The sequence below is a fragment of the Hetaerina americana genome, unplaced genomic scaffold, assembly GCF_022747635.1.
Source record: "Hetaerina americana unplaced genomic scaffold, ioHetAmer1.1.p SCAF_10, whole genome shotgun sequence".
NCBI lineage: Eukaryota > Metazoa > Arthropoda > Insecta > Odonata > Calopterygidae > Hetaerina > Hetaerina americana.
In genome coordinates this window covers 61935193-61959276 of record NW_027286070.1, presented here as the reverse complement: position 1 = coordinate 61959276, position 24084 = coordinate 61935193, and the positions used below count along the sequence as shown (strand labels likewise).

General features: G+C 41.0%; 1 long non-coding RNA gene across 1 annotated transcript in view; it reads left to right on the top strand.

Annotated features, from left to right (window-relative positions):
- Positions 1-16601: 16601 nt before the first annotated feature.
- LOC139698892 (uncharacterized) overlaps positions 16602-24084 on the top strand; it is a 147831-nt gene continuing 140348 nt past the window's right edge. The window contains exon 1 of the long non-coding RNA XR_011703025.1: positions 16602-16923. This is a non-coding gene — a long non-coding RNA (uncharacterized lncRNA). The remainder of the gene's footprint in view (positions 16924-24084) is intronic.

Genomic DNA, 24084 nt, shown 5'->3' with positions numbered 1-24084 from the left:
AATCCTATAAAAATTAACTTCAGATGAATCCTTGCAGTGCACAGTTTATCCGCTACTAATTCGGAGGCCATTTAATTTAGCTTTTTTCACAATTCCAAAGATCGTCAAAGTGTAAGCGTTAACTCCTCTGCGTATTACATTTTATGCTGTTTAATTTTACTTGTGTACTTAAGGTTGGACAGTTACAATGACGTGACTGAAAAAATGTCTAGATATAAATTAGCAAAAATTTATCCATCATGTTGACGCGTCTTAGCCATACAAATAACGATATGATCCGCTTATAGTAGTGTATATTTAGTACTATATATACTTTTAAGGGCAATAAGCAACTTTGTTTCATTGATAGTTGTTTGGAACTATTCCAATATTGGGAATGAAGTTCGAAAGTGAAAACTCCGTTCCAGAAATTATGGACAGCGTAGCTCAGCTTTCGGAAAAAAAATTGAAATGCTTTGACAACTAGATCCTGAATCATAAAATGGTGGACAACTGGATCAACGGGATATTGCAGGCACAGAAACAAAATTATCCTGCTGATATTTGAAAAAATATGCTAGAACTAAATATTGAGTAGAGTAGACATCATGAATCGTAGCTTCACGCATGTATAAAATCCTTCCAATCACAAATCCACGACCCCCCATTACTAGGAGCTACATGTAAGTGCCTTAAGTAAAAAGCGATCAACCCAACTGGCCAAGGAAGCCCATGAAGTGAAAAGAGGACCCTCGCAATCAGAATACGCTTCCAAAATAACAAAAGTGTTATGAGCTTCGTATTATGAGGGACTTTTTTAACTTGCCTTTACAAAGATGGTAATAGAAATCCTGCAGCGTGCTTCGGGATATCCAGGGTTACCACACCTGAAAACTGGGTGGAAAAGAGGCGGAACTGTTTTACATTATAAAAAACATTGGGTATCACAAATAGGACACAGCAGCAGGTTAGAATAATACTTGATGAAAACTCATTCCAGGGACTCTGTGTAGCTCCTCTGAATGGTCCTCTTAAAAAAGAATACGAAGGGAAAAAATAAGAATTCGAATGTGATCAAATAAATGCACGCATAAGGGGTTTACCTCCGCCGTAATAGAACAGTATTGCCGTCACCTTGAACCTTAGCGGATAAGCTGAACCGAAGTAAAGTGACGTGTCAAACAGGTGGCGCCTAAACTATAGCACAATATAATGTAAAACGAATGATGAATGTATCATCCGTTTTACATTAATTGGGCCGTATCCAACCCACTGGATTATTTTGCTATTATCAGTGTTGTCGAATATTCTGGCTGGTCGAATATTCCTGGTTCTCTCGCTCTTTCTAATGCACAATAAGAGTGAAAATTGAGGTATAGGTACGGAAAGGAGAGTTTGTCGTCAAGGCTCCCTTCGAGTTGCCTTTCTTTCATCGAAAGAAACCATTTTTGCATCCATAAAAATAATCGACGTCCCTGCCCTCACGACGCAGCGACTGAATTGATTGGTATCAGTATTCAATTGTCATGGAAAAAACGAATGTATGCGCCATGAAATGTTATAAACTGGGCTTAAAAGTTCGAATCGGGTAGATTGTCAATGTCTTCCATGCCCAGAGGGAAATGCTCTGAAATGTTTGTACGTTAACGGCAATAACGTATTTTTGTTTATTTATTTGCATTTAGCCACGAATGCAGGGGAATCTTAGGACGCATATCCCACCTTCATGTAGTAGTAGTAATAGTAGTAGTATTTAGGGGAGGCGACGGACAGCTGAGGTTATTTGCGCCATAGAGGATGCGCAGGAAAGGACGAAGGGTGGAGATAAGCCCGGCGTCGGCATTAGCCTACTCTTTACGAAAGGGGTCCGCAGCTTAACGTCCCATCCGACGGACGGCGTACTCATTCAAAGTGCCCTCCGCAAAGTTCCTCAAGTAGGGAGCGAGATAATATTCAAATAAAAATATTCAACACCGCCGGGATTTGAACCCTTGCCCTCTGGTTGGGAAGCCAATACGTTAGCTTCCGCACCATCTCGATCCCCCCCACCTTCATGTCCCACCCTGTTTACTAGAATAATATGCCTAAAACAAATAAATGTTTCCGTACTTAAATTGAGTCTTACACTATTTTTAGAGAAAATGAATCGTCTGTAATATTTATGCTACATCTTATAGAGGTTGTGGTTTCATGAACTTATCAATATTATATATTACGGAAAACAAACTTACAGAGAATTTTTTCCTGGAAAACCTGAAAATGTCGTTTATTGACTTATTTTGGCATTTGGTGGACGTCCAGTAAATACATAACTACAGGGAAAGTTCATTTAAAAATTTGATGTTGGAACATCCAACGGAACATTTTTTGAGGCCTCCGAGGCGTTTTGACTTTTCTTCGAATAATTCCCACCCGCGTGTATGTTTATGTGTGTGCGTGTGTGTATCTACGTTTTTCTTAGCTTGAGCTGCACCCGATTAATCCGTGAATCATCAAATTGAAACCGTCATCACTTAAACGTAAACTTATGCACCTAATAAACCACTACCAACTTACTGTGCCTTGTCAAGCTGTATCATATTTCTTGGTGACTTATCCTCTTTTTTTATGTTTTGCGTGCATTTTTATGTGTAGATGTTCGACGTTCGCTGGTATTCGCCCCGTCCCCTAAGCCTACAAATGGCTTCAGCGCTTGGAAAAATGCGAGCGACTGAAGAAGTGAAGGGGGACAATAATTTAGTGCTCGTGGAATCCAAGCGGCGGCGCCTGGAACGGAAACGAGAGTCCGTTTTCCGTGACGCGGCGGGACATCCATTGCAACGGGGAATGCCATTCCTCACATGAGGACGAGCAAGTGAGGCGAGAGGATTCAAATGTAATGGGAGACTCAAAGAGGTTTCGAGGCAGGAAGCGGTCGAGCGCGGAATCTGACCACCGCAACACGCACCTCTTTTTATGCATTACCCTCGGATGCATATTAAACATTTAAAACGGAGTCAACTTGTCGTTCAAGCCATGATGGCTCCATTTGTTGAAATTTTCCTGGCTACTGAGAAGTGCTCGTTCGAAACTATAAAACTCGTTTTCGTGATTCTAGTCCCTCCGCTTTTCAGTTGTTGCCTAGAGATTGGTGGATATAATACCTTGATCAAGCGTTTATTCTTAATTTCCATCCTTCTTGATGTTACTTTCAGTCCTACTTTTCTTTTCAATTTTCTGACATTCTAGGTTGTATATGTGTTCTTTGGCAGCAGCCACAAAATCCTGAGCACTCTACTGTGCACGAGTACTCTGTTATCGCCATCTCAGGTGAATATATCTTCTGAATTAAGTGTTTATGTCGTGCAAAGGTTATTTTTAGAATGCCACAAATGTTGGTTTAAGGCCTGGCAGTGTTTTTAGCTTGATTGTTATCGTTTTCGTAGTCTTTCGATATATTTCTTCGGGAAAATATTTTAGCCCTTCGAATATAAATTAGTGCGTAATATTTTTCAAATTGAACGTTTCTATAAAAAAGCTTGATTCTAAGTTATTCGGTGGATGATCTTATCACGTTTAGAAGGAGACATTTTATTTCACCCGAATCCGTTGCATTCCATTGTTATTTGAGTGACGAACATCTTGGTGGGTTCATTTTGACCATGCACATCGGGGGAAAATATTTTATGAGGGCTAAGAAACACGGAAATTCTTGGATACTATTTATTGAAATTGAACCTTACGGTGCTAGTATTATCATAAAGCGACAAAATAATTTCGTAAATTCCTTATTTAAATTATGGTTGAGTAAGTCTGCATGGTCAAGGTTATTCAAACATTCCCCTCATCCCCTTATAAAACTCTTGCTGGACAACGGCCCACTCTTTCCATCGCTTCCGGCGTCTGTAAAATCTCCGGTCTCCCGATCCAAAGCAGACGAGCCGCCGTGGAGGAGGAATTGACGAGAATTGCATCGGAATCTAAAGATCACCATAATGATGTAGCCGTCAATATGACCTGAAGTCTTGTTGAAGAAAAACCTCCTGTGCTATCAAGGAAGGGGATATTTGCACCAGAATCTGAAGACTATGAGGATGATATAGCCTGAATAGGATTAGGGGCATATTCTAGAAGGACTCGAAGATGGTGAGCTTCGTCAATAATCAGAATGCGACCATATTTTATAGAAAAATCCCAACTTTTGTGTGCAAAAATCGAAATGTGTAGGGGCGTTAAGTCTTCGTCATCACAATTCCGACTCCCGCCTGTTTAAGCCTCATACTCGGTTAAACTTTCTACCTGCATCCAAATAATCTTCAGTCCTTACTTATCTCGGATAATTAAATCTTTAATCATGAATTTGAGTTCATATTTTGGATAAGTAGTGAGATTCCGTTGATGAATCGAGAGATCATTCCACCTTTTGTATTAAAGAAACGATTTAGTTCTAGGACCGTGCAAGAGAATGAAAGATTTGCGTTCGGGAAGTCTATCACTTGGGACAGAGCGACATAAACTAACGAACGTATCTTCTTTGAGGAGGAAGATATCCACATCCTTCATAATTATTTATCGTCTCAGTCACCCAGAGGGGAAGTTCATTTAAGGACGAGATTTGGCATACGAGACGAAAGTCCCTCATTATAAGCTCCTCACGACGGTCAAGATAAGTTAGCTTTGCTAGCGGTGCCGATTCATTGGAAAAAACTGACGCACCCCGGGCCACGAAGGAATGCTGATTTGAAGACGCTGCCGCGTGGGTGGTTGCGGGACGAGGGGCGAGTTGTAAGGAAGGGAGACTGGGGGGAGGGGGGAAAAGGAGAAGAGAAGTGTCTTGAGGGGTCCACAAAAGGGTTTGACCCCACTTACTCCGCACTCCGGGACGGGAAGAATACTCCGACCCCTTCCTTCCTCCCCGGAGAAATCCCTTCCAATTTTCCCCTCGCTCCCCTTTTGTCCGCCGACAGATGAGAGGAACGTGACGGCGACAATTGCTCCGCTGCAGCGAGGGACGGCTCACGCGTTTTGACAAGAGGAAAGAACTCACGCATTTAAGTGCCCATTTTACCTCTCCGCACCCGAGGCCCCGAAGAACAGGGTATTTCCCTCCACACGCATGTACGTATGTACTCAGGCTCTCTCGGGTCTTACCGGAACAGGTCTTGCCTCAAACGGAAAGCATTCCCGTGTAATTCGAACCAGATGCCTGCCCAATTTCTACCGGCAGAGGCCATAAAGAGAGAGAGATTCCCCTCTCGTCTCCTCTTACCTCCTCCCCAGCTTGTGCTCCTTGTTTCGCCTTGGAGGCCGGTTTCCTTTTGTTTGCTGGAGCGGTCGTGGAGTTTGCGCCGCCGCGGTGACCGACTGTTTTCTCCATCTCCTGTGTTGGGGTGGGGACGAGAGATTTTGTTCTCTTCGGTTGGGGTATAACCCTGGAGGAAAAGGGGAGGGGGTGCCCTTCCTCTTGACTCCTTCCATGGGTTTAACCTTGCGATTGTTTGACAGGGAGACAGAGGGCGCTAAAGCCCTAAGGTCATATTTCGTTCATTCATCGAGGAGGTCACCTGTGACAAATCTTCCTGCAGGAGCGGAAATTACCCCGCTTTCATCCCAACGCAGGGATAAGGTTTCAATTCATCAGGGCCGCTTTAAATCCTCAATTGTCGGAACGAGCCATGAACCAACCTCGAGGAATGAGGACATACGTACATTGCGAGCGTGGAACTGAAAGTTTTTTTTCTCTTTCCTATGACTTTTTCGGTATCCGCCTTTCTTCAGAGCGGCTTCTTAATTGAAAGGGCTACCTTTTTGCATTGCACTCCTTACCACAACACTCTCCTCTACCGAGTTATATTCAGTTGTCATTAACTAATTATTATTAACATTCATATTTGGGTAGCTGTTAATCGTTTTCATAGCGCTCAGATTCTTTTGAGGATTTTTCCTTCGACGTAGTTGAACTCCCACTCCACTGTATATTATGTCATTAAACTTACTGAGAGAAATCCTAGGTCCGATAAGAAAAATGAAATGGTATGGCATTGGTTTATTACCATTTCTTTTGCAAACCACTCAGATGAAATACAGACGTCGAAAAGGTCGAAGATGAACTACACAAATATGCACAAAGTTTTCGGAAATAACTGACAAAAATTTAATTTTCTTTTGGCGGTTTAACTGTTATTGACTTAGAATATTTGGAGGCGCGGTGAATATTGCATTGGCACGAAACACATAATTAATTACCTTTGTAATTCATACATTTTTTTAGTTTTGTAGGGCATAATCTCACGGAATGTGACAGGCACGACTCATCATTATATAATATGGATATTGCAAAAAGGTATCAATGATACTTAGATTTTGTCCTAAAACAACCATCGTGTAATGGTGCATCCGCATTGAAACTGCTTCCAATTTTAACAACAAACCGATGAACACTTCAGCAAGACTCACACTGAGAAGTTATTAATTTTTTAGAAGAAAACCATATAAATATAGATTGTTCACGCCTCAATCCCTATTTCATAATTTAATTTGATCTAATATTTAAGTATTATGGTTAAGGTCTTTCTTTCTGTAATAACGACAGCGAAATATGTGACTAGTTCTAACAAACTTATCCAGAGTCCAACTTGTTTCGTATCAATATTGAAGCCGTTTCATAATGGTAGGGTAGGCATGTCGGACGGAATGAAGGTAGGCAGAAAGTATATGAATTTGAATATTGGTTTACGGGAATGCAAGTTTTAGATTATTTACTGTCGTGTTAAGCGACGCTTGTCATTGAGGCAGTGTTTAGTCCGTGGATTCATGAAACGCATAGTAGCTTGAACACATTTCCGAACGACAGATAACCTTTGACTTGGGAGCCCGATGGATCAATGTTCTTAACTTACTACCGAGTGTCGAGTTCAAATTTGGGAGATACTATTTCCAACTAAAATCCTAGGAGTCTGATTTTATGCATACCAGAAGTATTTGGGTATCTACAGGTAGGATAGAAAAGATACTCTAACTACCCAATGTTCCACCAAATGGTCCACCAACCCCAAAATGGTGAAATTCTCACCTTTGGGCTTGGTGCGATGTGCAGCATCACCACACTAGTTCAGATCAATGACAGTGTGTTATACGATCTCGTACCATCAGAGATCTTCCTTCCTGAACCATATGGTCCCTTGCCGACGACGAGCCAGGTAGTCAGTCATATGATGCATGAATGTATGCCATGTTTTGTTCGTGGATGGTATACATTTGTGGCTTAAGCATGCGGTTTTTTTATTTATTAATTACGGGTGGTGTCCTAACACCCCCCGCCACACGCCCTTGCGGCGGCTTGCGGGGTACTATGTCAATGTAGATGTAAATTCGTTATGCACACGTGTGCATGTACGTGAAATGACCCAGGGATCCAAACCTTCACCATGTCCTAACAACTGATGATGTGTTTTCTAAATCCAGGACCACTGTTAATCAAGGGCTGCTAGACTGCACACTTCAAAATGAAACAAGAGATGGAAGTATTCGGACTTCCTTCAATATCGCATCATTCCGTTCACCACCTCTTTCATACTTGAACTCATCACTCGTGTATGATTAAATATGCGAAGATTCAGGGCTAGATTAAACTTATTACGAAGATATAAAACGTGTGGTTTTGCATCCGACATTGGAGATGTAATTAAGCCCCCTAATGGCATTGGTACGGCCGAAAATTGTCACAAAATAAGACAGTTAGACCGTCTAACTCATAGATTCAAGCATCCATTTTTCTTGCGCACTGTTAAAGACAACAATAAAAGGGGGAGCACCTAAGACCGTGAAAGGTACGCGCTGTCGAAGTAGATTAAGTAGGGTATAGTATAAAAGATTGAACTTCCCAAAAACTATCTCCAAGTCTAAAGCCCCCCGCCGAACGCTCTTGGGCCGGGTGGGGCGTAGGTGAATGTAAATAGTCTATTGTATTTGCGATTTGTCCGTCCGGAATGTGTAGAATACTAACCGTTAATGAGTGTCTAAATTGCACGTGTACCTGCCCTCTTATAATGATTTCTCTTTGTGTAGGCACAGGAACAGCTGCAGCCCAGGTACTACTCGTAATACAGGTATGTGTAGGCATGTTCCATGAATGGTTTTCGGTCATCCACTTTCCACGCAGTTTTTGTACAAGTAGAATGGCTGGTGACCTACCACCCTCTGCCACACGTCCTTGCAACGGCTTTGGGGTCATATATATATATATATATATATATATATATATATATATATATATATATATATAACCCCAAAGCCGTCACACACACACACACTATATATATATATATATATATATATATATATATATATATATATATATATATATATATATATAGATAGTGTGTGTGTGTGTGTTTTTGTGTGTGTGTGGGTAGATGTATGTTCACCCGTACGCATTACAAGTGCTGCAGTATATATTTTATTTAAATTTCATTTCAGTTCTATGCGTACCATCTTTTAGTACCGCTATATGCCGGGAGATATTCACAGCGGTAGAAAATGGAAGTTTTTAAATATTATAAAAGGAAATTAGCATACAAGTACAGCTCTTAATTGCCTGCAATTGTACGAGCAGTGCTTGACCTTGATGTATCCTTCACCAAGCATTTGTGCCAGGTGCTTAAGTTCGAAATAATCCCGGGAATATACACTTTTATGACCGGAAGTGGAGCCGAGAGACCAGAACAGTGGCGCCTCAAACATTTACGTGCATACATATCATTTCAAATGTTAATAATATGTAGATTAGTTTGCATTTCACGAGGGTGCTTCCTTTGGGAATGTATATCAAGGGCTTAGAAAAATATTATGTAATTAGGTATGCATTTTTTCTTTATCATTATGTACACAACGTACTTTTATGCTTATGAGGATATTCCGCAGTACACGAAAACTGATTTGTGGCTCTCATATTTGAACTTTTTTTAATATGAATTTCATCTTTTTGAGCGTGGTTTGTGTTTAATTAAAGTCAATGTTTAACATCTTTTACTGTAGAAACTTCAAGACAATGAATCTGGAAAGTGAGAAACTCTTCAAAGACAGAAGTTACACGCCGATTTGAAAACATAAATAACTCCTTTCACTAGCGCATCGCATTTAAAAAAGTTGAAAAGGGCTTAAGACCAATATCACGTTGTTTTTTGCCCCTGAAAATTTCTTGTTGGTGTCTCTATATTTCGAGTTGTCCATAATAAATACGGACGTGGACGCTAAGTAAAACGAACACCGAACAGATTTAAATTATTATTGCTTTGTCCGTCTCTACTTTTTTACCCATAGAATACGTTATCCACTGCAAGATGCGTTGCGATCTCTAAGTTAGTGGATTAGTTTTAAACTTAATCCTCAACATCCTTCATAGGAAGAAAGGGTATAAAATTATTTTTGTTCGTGGATGAAAATGGACCCTCAGAAGAGGTCTTCCGTATCCGCTACAAGTCAATATCTACATCAAAACCTGTCGCAAGGACTAGTGGTAGGAGTGTAAAGTCATCAGCCATTCTACATCCACTCCAATACTTCTACAGAAACAACAGCTTCCTGTGATCTGTAAAGTATACGTGGCTTAGGAGCAATCGGACACCGCTCACGAAACATCCATTACACAAATTACGAATGTTATACTGTTAATAGTTCTGTGTACACAAATAACTAAATAAGGAATGAAACTAAAAGGGACGAATGGACATGAAACGAAGTCACCAAATATCAGGTAGCATTAGTGCATGCAGTACGGACGATTCGCTCATGAATTAGACCTACAGCAGCGCACCCACGCAGCGCTGTGGGTGCGCTGCTGTGGGTGTAATTTTCCATGTTGTTTTGCATGTGGTATAGTTCCTTTTTACGGTTGGTGACCTAACACCCCTCACCACACGCCCTTGCGGCGGCATGCGGGGCATTATGTAGATGTAGATGAATTAGATCTACAAATTCATTTACATGACATCACATACATGGCCTGAGGACGCTAGCCATTAGGTGAGTCGAGGTGGGCTGCTGTAACTTCCATGTTTGCTAACTATTTTCGCCGGTGCTCAACCATTTCTTAGTGTTTCCCCTTGAGTTGCTGTCGTAAAGAATATGCGGGAAAGATGAATGCTTGAATATGTCCCTTCGGTAGAATACGAGTTCTGTTAAAAGAGTATCGCGAATTTTGAACTTTCGCGGGGTACGTACCTTTGATTTTCGATGTTTTTGTGGCGTTATGTTGGTACTTATGTCTCTCACTTATGCCGAACAGTTCGGCCATTTCGAACGTTCCGTTAATTGTTGGCAGCTGTTTTACTTGGACGTGTTTTGGCTTGTCTTCGATTTTTGCCTGTTTTAAAAAATGAATCAAAGAATCTGTATCAAATTTTGCTTGAAAAACGAAATTAAGTACGCGGACGCATTCCGAATGTTGACTGTGACATATGGAGAAGCTACCTTGGACCGACGCAACGTATATCAGTGGTACAATATGTTCTCAGAGGGTCGAGAAGATGCGAACGACGAAGAGCGTGCCGGATGCCCGAGCACGTCAACAACAGATGAAAACATTGATGAAGTGAAGAAAATAGCATTGGCCAATCGTCGAATAACTGTTAGAGAAGGTGCTGACGACCTAAGTATATCGATTGGCTGGTGCGATTCCCGTGATCCGTGCCTATGACACGGGTCGCCGCGAAATTTGTACCAAAATACTCAATTTCGACCAAAAACAGTAAGGCATTAACGTTGCTAATGACTTTGTCCGCCACGACGCAAATTTGCTCCAGAGGGTCATAACTGGTGACGAATCATGGGTTTATAGTTATGATGTGCTCAATCATCCCAAAGGAAGCTGCGGCACGAGCCAAGACCGAAAAAAGCGCGCCAAGTTCGGCCGAATGTGAACATTTTGCTTACAGTTTTCTTCGATTGCAGGGGCGTGGTGCATCATGAGTTCTTGCCACAGGGTAGAACGGCAAATAAGGAATATATCCTGCAAGTTGTGCGCAATTTGCGTGAAGCAATCCGCCACAAACACCCGGATTTGTGGAAGAACAAAAATTGGCTTTTGCACCATGACAACGCCCCTGCTCACATATCGTTACTTGTGCGCGAATTTTCGGCCAAAACAACACACTAATGATACCGCAGCCACCGTATTCCCCAGATCTGGCCCCCAGTGACTTTTTCTTGTTCCCGAAACTGAAGAGGCCCATGAAAGGACGACGCTACGCTACGATTGACGAGATAAATACTGCATCGAAGGAGGAGCTGTACAAGATCACAATAAATGATTTTTTGAAGTGCGTCGAGGATTGGAAAAAACTTTGATACAAGTATATAATATCTAATTGGGATTACTTTGAAGGTACAAAATAGATATTCATGAATGAATGAATAATTTTTTTAAAAACTCAAAAGCCGCAATACTCTTTGAACATACCTCGAACGTGTTCTGGTTATTTCTCTCTATTGTACGAGTACACCGAACGCGCTACATCTGTTCGTCAAATTTGTGCGAATTTCTTTAAATGCTTTTAGAGGCAGAGTATACTGCGTTCACGTTACCCGTCTCTTCTGTGAATGCTGCAACACAAAGGGAAAACTTCGTCGTTCTTAATATCCTTGGCTACCCTTATCTCTTTTTTTTAATGCTGCGACAAATTAGTATAATTACGTTGATCTTCTCGCCCTGTTCTTTATTTTTTCGCCCTAACTTATTCACCATGCGTGTTCAGATAATATTCGCTCCCATTACGTTATTTACCGAGAGGTCATAAGATATTTTCCATGTCATTTATTTCTCCAGAAGAAGACCTCCATTCTGCACTAACATTTACACAAAGCTTTCGTTGTGTGTTCGTGCATCCTACGCGTTCTGTGATGCCTTCTTCGTATGACTAACTCCCAAACGATTGAGAGGCTCCCGGCACGATGAGAGGGCAAGCCGCATGTCAATGAAATCCACCCCAATATCGCGACCAAAATTTCCCTGTATACATACTATAATTTGGACCCTTCTATTCGGCTCCTAATCATGCCAGCACGGTCAACTCTTAGGACGATAGAAGAAATCATTAAAGTTAATGAAAATTTTAACTGCGCCCCGAGTCAACTTCACCTCCGAATTCAGGTTCTCCAAAGAACGCCAAATTTCTTTGGATCCGCGGTGTGCTGCGTCGTTAGTATCAATCATTTTATAACTCCAACGATATCACGAGTTGAAATTTTATATCGCATAACAAATTGCGACGTTGGTCTGGCGGGCAGAGCGTCTAGGTTCTGACCGGTGGGTCCCTGGTACAAATCGCGGGTGATGTATTTGGACAACTCCGTCGTAAAATATACGAAATTTGCGACATTCTGCTGACCGCGACATCGTGGGAAACATAATGGCGGCACGGAGGAATTAACATGCCTTGCGTTCAGTGATTTTCAAACATTCAGGGTACTGAGTTTGAGGTGATTGCCCTCACCCATCAAAGCCAACATGCTGTTTGATGTGGATGGATGGAGTACAAGATTCATCCTGAAGGGATAATGAGATACTCGTAAATTCATGTTTTTCTCAGTATATTTCGTGAAAATGGGTCTAGTATAATGGAAATTTGTAGACAAACAGCAAGAATCAGCAATATCAGGAAAATTAAATTAAATGAAAGGAATTGCGAGTTAAGAAGTAAAGGAAAGACCATCAAAGGTAACCTTTGATTGGTTTTTAGACACTAGTACGTATCGCGTTAACTGTTCCTCGGATGAATTCTTCTGCTAATTATTTTCTTCTTAAGTTCTTTTTATCACCTACCGTTCACGTCCTATTACCTTTGCCGAACTTTAAGTCCATTCTCTTCTTTCCTATTTACCGCTATTATTCACATTCTCTATCACGGCCTTTCGTATCCCTTCGGTTCTAATAATATCACATCCATCCACCCATTCTGTCTTACTGAATTTTATTCAACATAATCCTCTCTTTTCCTCCAACAGTGCAATATTTCGTTATTAGCCTTCCGCTTCTTTCAAAGTATTCTCTCCAGTCTTCTCCATTCCTCCATCGCTAAAGCCTCGAGTTTACACTAATCCTCTTTCCTCAAATAACAGGTTTCCAAACCATGAACGATACGCTCCATATCAATGACTCGACTAATCTTTTCTATACGTCTTTACTTAGCTTGCCTGTCATCAGTTCCTTCCTCTTTGCAAATGCTTCTTTCTATAAAGGATTAATTCTACCAATGTCCTTACTGCTACGTCAGATTTCTAAGCCCAAAACACTACTTGAGAATTTCAATCGCTTCTTATGCTTCAAAAGTTTCATATGATTACTTACATCCCTAATGAAATATTGGCGGAGACTTATTTGGAGGGGATCATTGTGCGGTACAGGAATTTCAACTTTAAGGAAAGAGAATGAATGTTTATTTGAGACTTTTGAGCTTTGTGTGTGTATTTGGAATTGGGCATCAGTATGAAAAGAGAGTAACGCAAGTGGAGAGTGTTTTTACGCTCGGGGAAGAGAAGTTTGGGAGGGAAACTAAATGAAGGCAGAAAATTGGATGGAAGAGATGTTGAGAGGTAGGTAACAATTTGCGGAAGACTGTCATAGAGTGGAGATTCTTAGGTCACGAGGGGATAGAGAGAAGAAGAATAAGCATTTTTTTGCCTGGAAGGAAGGGGATGGGACCACAGAGAACTGAAAAATGGAATAATGCGGAGTAAAAAGTGATTTTATATTGTAGAAACAATTTTTTAAGACCACGGAAAAATGAAAAATTTTTAGACACCGTCCAAAATATAGCCCAAATGTGAAAAAGTCAATGATCTAGATCTTCATTTTCCCGAGAAAATCCGTGTTTTAAACCGTCAACTTAATATCACATCCAGTTTGAATTGCTGCATCTTTCTTCATTTCTACGCTGCTGTATGTTGGAATATCTAAGTTCTTCCCTGAATGATTACTACAGGCCCTGGGATCGCATCCCCAATCATTTACGGGTTCCTCGAAAATCAACCCGACCCATGAACCTATTACTCCGATCCCTATTGAGATCAGTGGAATAAAGCTTTGGGAATGTTGCCCCTCAACCTTCGTTGTGTGCCCCCACATACATAAACCGCCGAGAAATCCCGTCTTTCGACAGCAACATTGGAGGGTTGGGTAGCTCGGCCGATACAGTGTGGCGCCTACATTCGCCGTTGGTTATTGCAGTGTTTCTGCTGCTAAGGGAAATTGTTACAAGTTGGTAAATTCGCCAGGTGGAAAAATACATTCATTGTACATGCAGGAATAAAATTTCGCTCATATAAATGCAATTTTCAAATTAATGTTTGGTGTCTTTTTTTTAATATATTTGCATTATTTGGGAATAGTTCTGCGGATAGACTGTTCCAGTCAATAATTGTTTTCTCTCCAAGCTTAAGAATCTCCCTGAAGTAGCCATGGGGTACATTCCGCAGTCCACTTTTTCTCTTAATTTGTGAAGATTCCAAGTCCAGTATTTTTAAAATAGCTGTCACCCTCGCCATCCTCCTGTGCTTCCGAAACGCTTATCTGGCAGCCTTTCTATGTACCTTATCCAGTTTTACAATTTAACCCCTTCTTCATGTGTGTCCCATGCTTGTGACGAGTACTCTTTAAGAGATTGGTCTTGCCAGGGTCATATACGACTTTTCCTTAGTTTCTCTGCTGCTTCCACTGAGACTTCTCAGCACCCAATGCAAAATTTTGAGTTTTTTTGCGATAAATTCCACGTTGGGCCTCACCCCTAAATATCAGTGGTTAAATAAACAACTAATAATTTGCAGCTGTCACATTTTGGGATGGCCTTTTCAGAGAATATGTTGAAATGTTATTGATGAAATTTACATCAGTGCTAAAAGTGATGCATTTACATTTACTAACATTAGGATCCATCCCATTATTTAATATAAATTCAGCATTTATTGAAAACATATATAACACACTATTTAACGCTTATTTTCATTAATTTTATTTATATATTGATAAAATTTACCTTTTTAAAACCTTAAATGTGGTGTACAAAATGGCAGGTTCGCTGATTTACTTCTATTAGTTTTTATTATTTATTACTGTGGTTACCTAATTCCCCCAAATTATGGTTCCCTTCCTTAAAATATTGATATTATGTGGAGCCATCCAAGGGCCGCAGTAAAAAGTGATAAACGGTGTACATATAGGTGGAATATAATGAATATAATAGAATTTATATTTTTCTTGGGTTGCATGACAATTTATTTTACCCCCTCGCGAATTGACATTATCGATCTCTGTCTTCTGGCGAATGGATTTATAAACCGTGCATCGGATCTATTCAGAAAGGACTCAAAACGGTCGATTACCTAATTATCGCACATCAAGAAGTTGCTGTGTGCGCTCCCGCCACTTTCTATCCCTATCATATCGATGAAAAAATATACCTTAACTTAAGCATTTATATTAGTATAAGGAATGTGGCTTGGAAACTAACATTAAGAAATGTATGGCAATGAATTTGTTTTGGGAAATGAATCGGAAAACACCGTAGTGCGTACCAGACCAATGGGATCAAATTGAGTAACATGCAACTGGGAAGTACTCGTAGTTAGGTGCGACTTTGGCCTCCTACCTACCTCGTATTACGCGGCGCACATTAGGACTTGAAGAAACTCGCTTTCATCAGAAAGGTTGTGGGAAAGCATAATGAGAATTTAAATTTTAAGTGCTATTTCGCATCGCTAAGGACGTGTTTTGAATATGAGTAGATATCTGGTAACCATCAGAGAAAGTGATAATTAAGGAATTAGATCAAGGGCAACAGAGATCCCATAGATTTCCGAATAATAGTTACCAAGAGGAAGGTTGTCGGTGTATTATTATGATACCAACGTAATTATAAGGTTCCGTACTATATCGGCTGATCAGACCGGCCGAATGATATTAGAGATATGGACTTCGGCGCAGAGAGATTTGAATATACTTCCCGTCGAACAATATGGGATTGCGAAAAAAAAAACGATTAAGAGTCCCAGGTACCGCGTTTGAGAAACCTATTCTCATTTTACGAGCACATCACCTTAGCCCGTATTCAAATTGCAAGTGTTGATGTCCTAACAACCTCCGCCTTGCACCCCCGCGGTGGCTCCCATGGTATGACGTGAGTAGATGTCGCGTAATCCAGTCACTATTCAGAAAAAAATGAAAATTCTAACAGTATTTAATTATTATTCTTTTTAGAGTTGTATGCCATCAATATTGGAAAAATACAATGGCTATTGTCACTTAGTATCAATTCCAGCAAATTGGAGCTTTGGACCTATTTATTTTATTATATTTTCTTCTCGCTTCTGAAAAAAAATCTTTGCGCTGATATCTAAATACTATATATGCATGAAACATTCAGCAGTGTCATATTTAGTCGCACAAACCTATTCCAATGTCGTGAGGGCTGCAGGACACGGGGAAGGAACCTCCGCTAGTTCGGAGGAGATTACGGTTGCGCAGTTCTGCAGAGCGCCCTCCCTTCGCGCATCGTCACGTGACCGAGGAGCGCGACTCCGGGCGGCGGCGGCAGTGGCGGCAACGGAAACGAATGTTAGTTGGAGTCGGTCCTCGGAGGAAGGTGGTTGTGTGTTTGAAGTTTTTTGTGAGAGTGTCAAGCCACGTCTTGTTTGGTCATCATCGTTTTTATGCCGGAACTCCTCTTTTGTTGGAGGTGGACTTGATCGTTTGTAATAAGTTCACTGTTTGAAGAGTCGAATGATGTGGCGTGGATATTTCGGTGCTCGTATGCAAACTTAAACCTCGTGTTGCCTGTTGTTTACGGTTTTTGTGCGGGCGAGTGCCTACCATCCGAGTTCGGGACATCACTTGTGGAATTTTTACACTTAAGAAGAACCGATATATGCAGTTATCTCCAAGGTTTGATAGCGAGCCGCATTGTCTGGAATTTGGTGAGTTTAAGTTTGTGACTGTAACACTTTAAAATCTAGGTTCATAAGGGCTTCTCTCCGTATTACAGTCCAAGGTATGTTTATGAAATGTTTTGATTCCAGTGAGGTTTAATTGCCATAGTTTTCTGTATTCATTAATGTCGTACACGTGAAACGGTAATAATGATAATATATGTGGACCCTCTTCGCAAGTGGTCGTGTAGTAACGTTGTACTCAATTTCTACCTAATTATTGCATTAATATCATTAATCATAAGTAACGGAAGACGTTCTATGTCATGTGAACCACTTTGAAGTGTTCATTTTTTTAATAATCATTCAAAAACTATTGAATGGAGTTTCCGTTACATTTTTGTGTCGCTGCTTATCCTGATAACCTCTCGCTGAACTCCTATGACCCGAGTCGATCATTTTAAGTAACGGTCTCCTGGTAAAAGGCCATATCATTCCTATGAATCTATCTGCATGCAATAATTACCATTTACCTAGTTTGTTCTGTCTGTGAGTTAAGTATGATCACGTCTTCCAGTTTAGGAAGCGAACGTGGAAGCTTAGGGGTTTGGATGAAAACCGTTACTTGAAAGGTCGCGGTCGCTTTTTATGTCGTCTTGGTAGAATGTTGAAGAAGATACGTACATTCAGATGAGTGTGTTATACTTTTTCAATTAAAGAATAGTAAATAATGTATGAAAGGTTAGATATTTCTTTATTTGTTGAGTCCAATGGGCACGCATTTCTCGGAGTTGAATAACAGTTTTTGGTTTCGTATCTGTCACATTACTTTCCAGTGTTCCGGGATATCGTCATTTCAGCTCTACCAGAAAAGGCCGAGCGTATATTCATAACATTTGAAATGCAAAGCCACGTTCTCACATTCCTCAACAAAAGCGTCATCGTGCTTGAATCTTTCGCGTGTCGTGACGTGCAGGTTGTGAATCGTGCGTCCTTAGATCGTATTAATCTTTGTTTGGTGGAAATCATTGTATCAATCTTGCACTATGTTAAAGATTTCAAATCGTGTTTGTAACTAATGATGCCGTTGCCATTCGTGTTCAAGTTGAATTGAAATACATGCATTTACAAATTATGCAATTCATCGGTTTTATTTCCGTCACGTTAATACTTATTACATTATCGTTCATACTTATGTTCTCCTAGATATAGTTTTTGATGGTTATGCGTTCGTTAAAACTTTTCAATTTTTGGTGTTTCGGAAATTCCGCGTGCATCTGTGAACCTGGAGATTCCTATGACCGCACTCCAAAACACGTGGGGCGATTCTTACTGTCTTCTAAGTAAAAAACATTGAGATTGATAAATCCCATTTCCAATAGATAAGGTAATGTGTCATGTTTTGGTTTCGTTTTATTGAAATTGTTTTCAGTATTTTTACCGTGAATCCCAAACCAAGCTCTTGGAACTGTTTTTGCCCCTAAATCCTCTGATGTAATATTTCTGTTGACTGAATGAATTGATAGAATGAATGCGGAGATGAAGAAATCAATTGTAGTGTGGGTGTTCAGTATGCGCCCCTCTAAAACTTACAGTTATTTATCAAGTATAAATAAATTATTTCTGTCCGAGTGCGTATGCCGTAGTTTTGAAACTTGCCTTATATTAAAATAGATTTTATTGAAGCTTTGCATGTCATTGGAAAATTTTGTTGTGACAAATAGATAAACAAATGGAATCACAAATATTCCAGTATTTTGTCTGGCATCGCTGTCGAAATTAGATATGTTACTATATTTGGCCTAATATTAAAAAAAAATAAGTTTACTTCTCTCGCAATTACTTCAATGTAAACTTGGATAACAGGAAGGTTGTAGACATAATTTCAGCAGAAACTGATGATAGCACAGTTTGTGTGCTGATTACACCAGAACTAATAATCATTCCATTTGCTCTGCGACCCATTTGCTAGGATTCTGGTATCTTGTGTTTGCCGTCCCTTGGCCACGCCACAGGTCCATTTAAACGAGAAGATCGTTGTCATTCCATCGACGGCATCACATAGATTTTTGTCTGTACCAACCACGCTCGTTTTTGCCCTGGTTTGTGCCGAGGGTTTCGTGTGGTGGCTTCTCTTGCTGTCACGGAGCACCTGGGCACGATCCAGCGACCGCGAGGTCGGTCTGACGCACATCCGCGACGTTGCCACGTCTCCCGTTTCCGTGAACACCTCACTGTTACGTCGCTCGCCATCTCCCTCTACCTGTAATCACGGCCACGCCTCTGGATGACGAGAAGTTCGGTTTCTCACGACGTAAACCTAGCTACTACAACAGCCAATTCATTCCTGCCCCTTAACAACCCCTTAATGTCGTCTTTACTCCCCCGCTCCCTGTGCAACAGCTCCTCCAATTCTTCCCGTCACGCCTCCTGTCTGACAAAACCATTAGCACTCAGCCTTTATGTCCGCAGAAGTAATTGCATGACGATTTTCTTTTTATTTTTTCATTTAAGATGCAATCGCGTTGATCTCCTGTTAAGGGAGTTGAAATTTGTGGATTATTTTCGGATTATTACATCGAATTATTTGTTTCAAGTGTTCGTTTATGAGAGAGGGAGAGTTTTGTCAAACCGTTTTTGTTAGGAAAAACGAAAAGCTGGGCTGGAAATTAGAGAATGAGAAAATTACGAGTATAGTCTAGAAAAGAGGGCACGTGGTAGCCACAAATTTTAGTGAGCTTTTTTGGTCCAATTTTGACGCTTAGAAAGGAATAAAAAATAAGTTTAGCGATAGGAATTGAGCTCATTATGGGTAACTCGGTATAGGCAGCCGTCGGCCTGTGATCTCGTGGCGGACTATAGTGAAAGTACTCGAGGATCAAATGTTCTTTTAAGGGCTCAGCCGTGCATTGTTTTGAGGTGGGTTGGGAAACCGTAAAGCATTGGAATGCAAGTGGCCTTTCGTTCAGCCCGTTGAATCGAATTACGTTCGCCGTTATCGTGAAGTGGGCCACTGCTGTTCTTCGAGAATAGATTTTTGACCCTATGAATATCAAGTATCTGTGAGGTACACTCAGTAAGGTATGCTATTGACTCGTTCCAAGGTCACAGTGTGTATTGCCTCATGTATCTCATAATTATTTGTGTACATTCTGTTGACGGCTTTGAGTATATTCGTGTGTTTTGCTGGAGAAACTATTGCATCTATGCCATCCGTCAATTTTTCAACGAAGTAGTCACCATGGTCATGTTCAATTCAGAAATATGAACTAATACAGCTTTATATGCTAATTGCTTTGCGTTTTGCATTTTTATTCGTGTCGATATTGATCCATCTAAGCGTAATATTATGCATGTATTTTACATAATCATTCGGTGCTATAATACGGCAATAAATGGAGTTCCTTAAAGAGGTTCCAGCATGACTGCTTGAGTTAATGTGTCACCTTGGTTTTCGTATAAATAACGAATGATAAAATTTATGTAAAACCCATGCGTACATAAGTCGTGAGGTTTATATACAGTTTAAGCGGTACGTATAAAAGTTTCTTATTCATTTTTAAAAACGTCCTCTACAATTGCTTTTGGACTTGGTTTTGAAGCGCCAGTGTTTAAAACCATGCGATTTCTCTGTTTTCCCCACAAATTCATTAATACCATTAAAAATGCGGTAGGTGCTGTTATGTTCATTCAACGAGGATTATAACTACTGCATAATTAAGCTCATGGCATCAGTTTCTGCGACATTCATTCATTGTTAGTCAGATGTTAAGCCTCTACCTCCACTACCATTAGAGCTTGTATAAAACCTGAATTCTCAGTATCAATTTCTATTAAAACTGGCAAAGTAAGACTTTTTTGCTATCCTCAATTGATTTAGTGGCATGCATTCACAGCCCCTGCCACACGCTGTAGCATTGGTTTGCAGGGCCCGAAAAATCTATTAAAATATACCAAGGAAATACTAGTGCCTTGTATGTGGCCTCAAATAAAACCATTTATCAAAATGACATCTCAATGTAACGTTCTTAGCCCGCCCTCTCTCCCCAACTGATTTTGTTGGCAGTAAGTGGTTTTCCCAGAGGTGTACTCTACCTCATCCTAATATTAGTTGCTCCCTCGCCATCGCCCGTCTACCTATACCTTAATTGTCTTGTGATTTAAGGGAAGAAGGATTCGCGCGAAAAAATATGATTACAAAAATGTTGTGTGCACGCAAATTGGCTCAAACGAATGTAAAAGGTTTCCTCTCATTTTTACGTCAGATATCGAAAATTCGGAATTCAAATCTGTTCCATTTATCTGGATACTTGTCGTTGTGTTATTTTGGGTTTTTTTCTCTGCGGAATCATTGCTGTCACGTGCTCAGGCCTCGAGATTTGGCCGTAATGATCTTGTTAGTAAAATTAGAGAGATGAAGTATAGAACAAATAGATTTAAGATGTCAGTTTTTCCGCGAACGACAGAGGATCATGATAACAGTGTTCGACCGCGCTAGGGTCATGTTCGGGTCAAATTATTCTGGCGTGTATACACACCCAGGCGGGGGCTTGCAGGGTATATATTTAAAAAAATGTTGCTGGGGTACATCGTAATAATGGAGGCATAAAAGTAATTCTGACCCCAGGAACAAATGCGGTAACGGTGATATGTGAGCCCTAATTTCAACGAGGTTATTTGTTCCGTAGATGATGAAGTCTACCTGGAGTTAACGAGTTCACTCTTATATTTGCGTCCTTTTAATTACTGGGCTTGCGAAACTCCTCGCTCTTAACTCTACCAACTGTTACACGTCGCATTTTAATCCATATTCAAGTTTTCGTCTCTTCAGGCCGTCTTGAGTGAATACGCGGCGACTGCTTTCCGAGTTCGTCGTGCTAATGTTTTCCAGCATTGTTTCTATTCCAGATATTATCCATTATTATATGCACGCCATTCTGTGAACCCGTTTGTGTTCTGCAACCGGGCGCGGAAGCCTAGTCGGCAAGGACTAAAAAGTTCGATACCCACCCTTGGCATCGGTGCTTGTGTCATTTTAGGATTAGCTGTCAAGGTTAGTTGTTGCAATATATCTTGAATTACTCAATAGCCTGTAAATATACCTTCGCTGCTATTATTTACGTGAATATTGCCCATAATGTCGAGAGATCTTCGTCAGTCAAGGAATAGCGTCATCCATAAGGGTAATACGTTGTCGTTGAAAATAAGCCTAATATTGTACGACTGCGCATAAGGCGATAGTTTCGTGTGGGCATGCCCAACGACTTAATTAGTCAACCTTTCTTCGTTTGAAGAAGGTGGACCATTACAGTTCCGTATCTCATAGAAACGGCTTATAATAATTCCTCCTCCTCCTCCTATCATCGATATTTCATTAACCATGCTCATGGGCATTCATTTCTGTGTCAAAAGCGGGGAATTACAGCTTACGCGATTCCACGCTCCCGGCTGTAACTGATAGCGGTCGTAAATAGAGACGCTGTCCATGTAAAAGCGAGCGCAGGCTGTATTTTCTCCTCTGCCTCACCCACACATTCCGTCTTGTGTGACTGATATATTGGATCAATCCCAACCATTATTTGTCATCATTCTGGCAAGGGACCGTGGTTTGAGTTTCGTCTGCCGTCCGCCTCCCCTCCCCCCCTTTCTCGCGTCCGAGTCCATCCTCAACGGACGACTCAATGAGGACGTTAATCTCGTTCCTAGCGTTTACCAGTCCGGTACAAGCCTTGATTCCTGCTGAATTCTATTGCCGACGTGGGGATGAGGTTCAGGGGCGACTGGACGGAGAACGTCTGGGTGGGGGGTGGAAGTGTAGCTCCGGTTGGTGTGAGGACTGTTGGTGGCTGTAGTTTTTCCCTCCCGTGTATTATGATGCGCGTATTATACATATATAGTATACGGGTCGGCGGTCTGGTTTTTCTTGCCTTCATTTTACACCTCTCCAACCCTTAGACCAAACAAACGCGCGTGGGCACAGCTGATGGCGATCCTCCCCATTGTCCTCCCTTCAACTCTCGTTCCATTCACCCGTGCAGTCGGAGCCATTGGCGCTGAGGCCTGACTCTACCCTCCCCCCCTCATCCCGGACCCCCTGTCTCCCTTTCCCCCTTCACCCTCAGCTGGTCTTATAATCGTCCGCCCCCTTTCCCGTCCACTCCCCGCTCGTTCGCTCCCATCTGCCGCCGTGCCTGGGCCTGCCCGCCCCTCCACTCGCCACCCTCTTGTCCTCCCTCATCCAGTTCTCTTCCCTTGCTTCTCTCCGGCTCTTCCTCTCTCTGCTTGTCCAGCTTGTCTCGCCATCTTCAATCCTTTCGTCGTTTCTGCATTATGCGTTAATCAACAGAATGCTTTTTGTAAATGTTCCTGGTTGTCTTCAGCATAATCCGGCCCAATTATTTGCATCTAGTATGGGGGGGACAGATTGCTGTATTTTTATTTCGTTGCTTCGTACTTTTGGAATCCAATTGTTCATCCTGAATTCCTGTATTCAAGGACAGTTTTGTTTACCTTCTCGTGTATCTTTAATGGTTCAACCTGTTGAAAATCGGCGTATTTTATTGTTTATCATATTCGCGCAGTTGGCCATGCCGAGTTTCAATTTGATGTACGATTTCAGAGAAGAATGACTTAAAATGAGAATCGTTTTCTTTTCAATGTAAGTAAGAACGTTTCGTATGTTTATCGATTTAAAACATGTAGCTCGAGGGCATCGGAAGCGTGCAGCGTGTTTTTTGAAGCTCTCGGTATGTTCGCGCTAGTGGTAATTATGGTCATGGATTATTGTATTTTCGCAGCATTTGAGCGACAACAGTGATCAAATATTAATCCCAGCAAAAACAGGAATTTAACAACGTATGTGCTTCCACTGTATCGCTTATAAGATAACAATAAGATTCCCCCTTTGTTTATACGTATTACACTCTGGTAGAATAACAGGTAAACTTTGCATATTTTAATGGTTGGGAATTAAATCCAAAGTAGTACTTCAATTAACCGCAGTGTGTGCCCTGTCAATATATCTTTTCTCTCATTACCTGTGGGCATGCAATCAGTTTTATTACGAAGTAAATGAGTAATGCTTTCAAAAAGGTTCATTATTTAGGTTTAATTTTTGTTCAATATTCTCGTCTCACAGAAGGTACTAGTGCAACCACAAATTCCCATTCTTTTATGTGCATGATCCTTGTTAATGTTTGCTGGAGGACG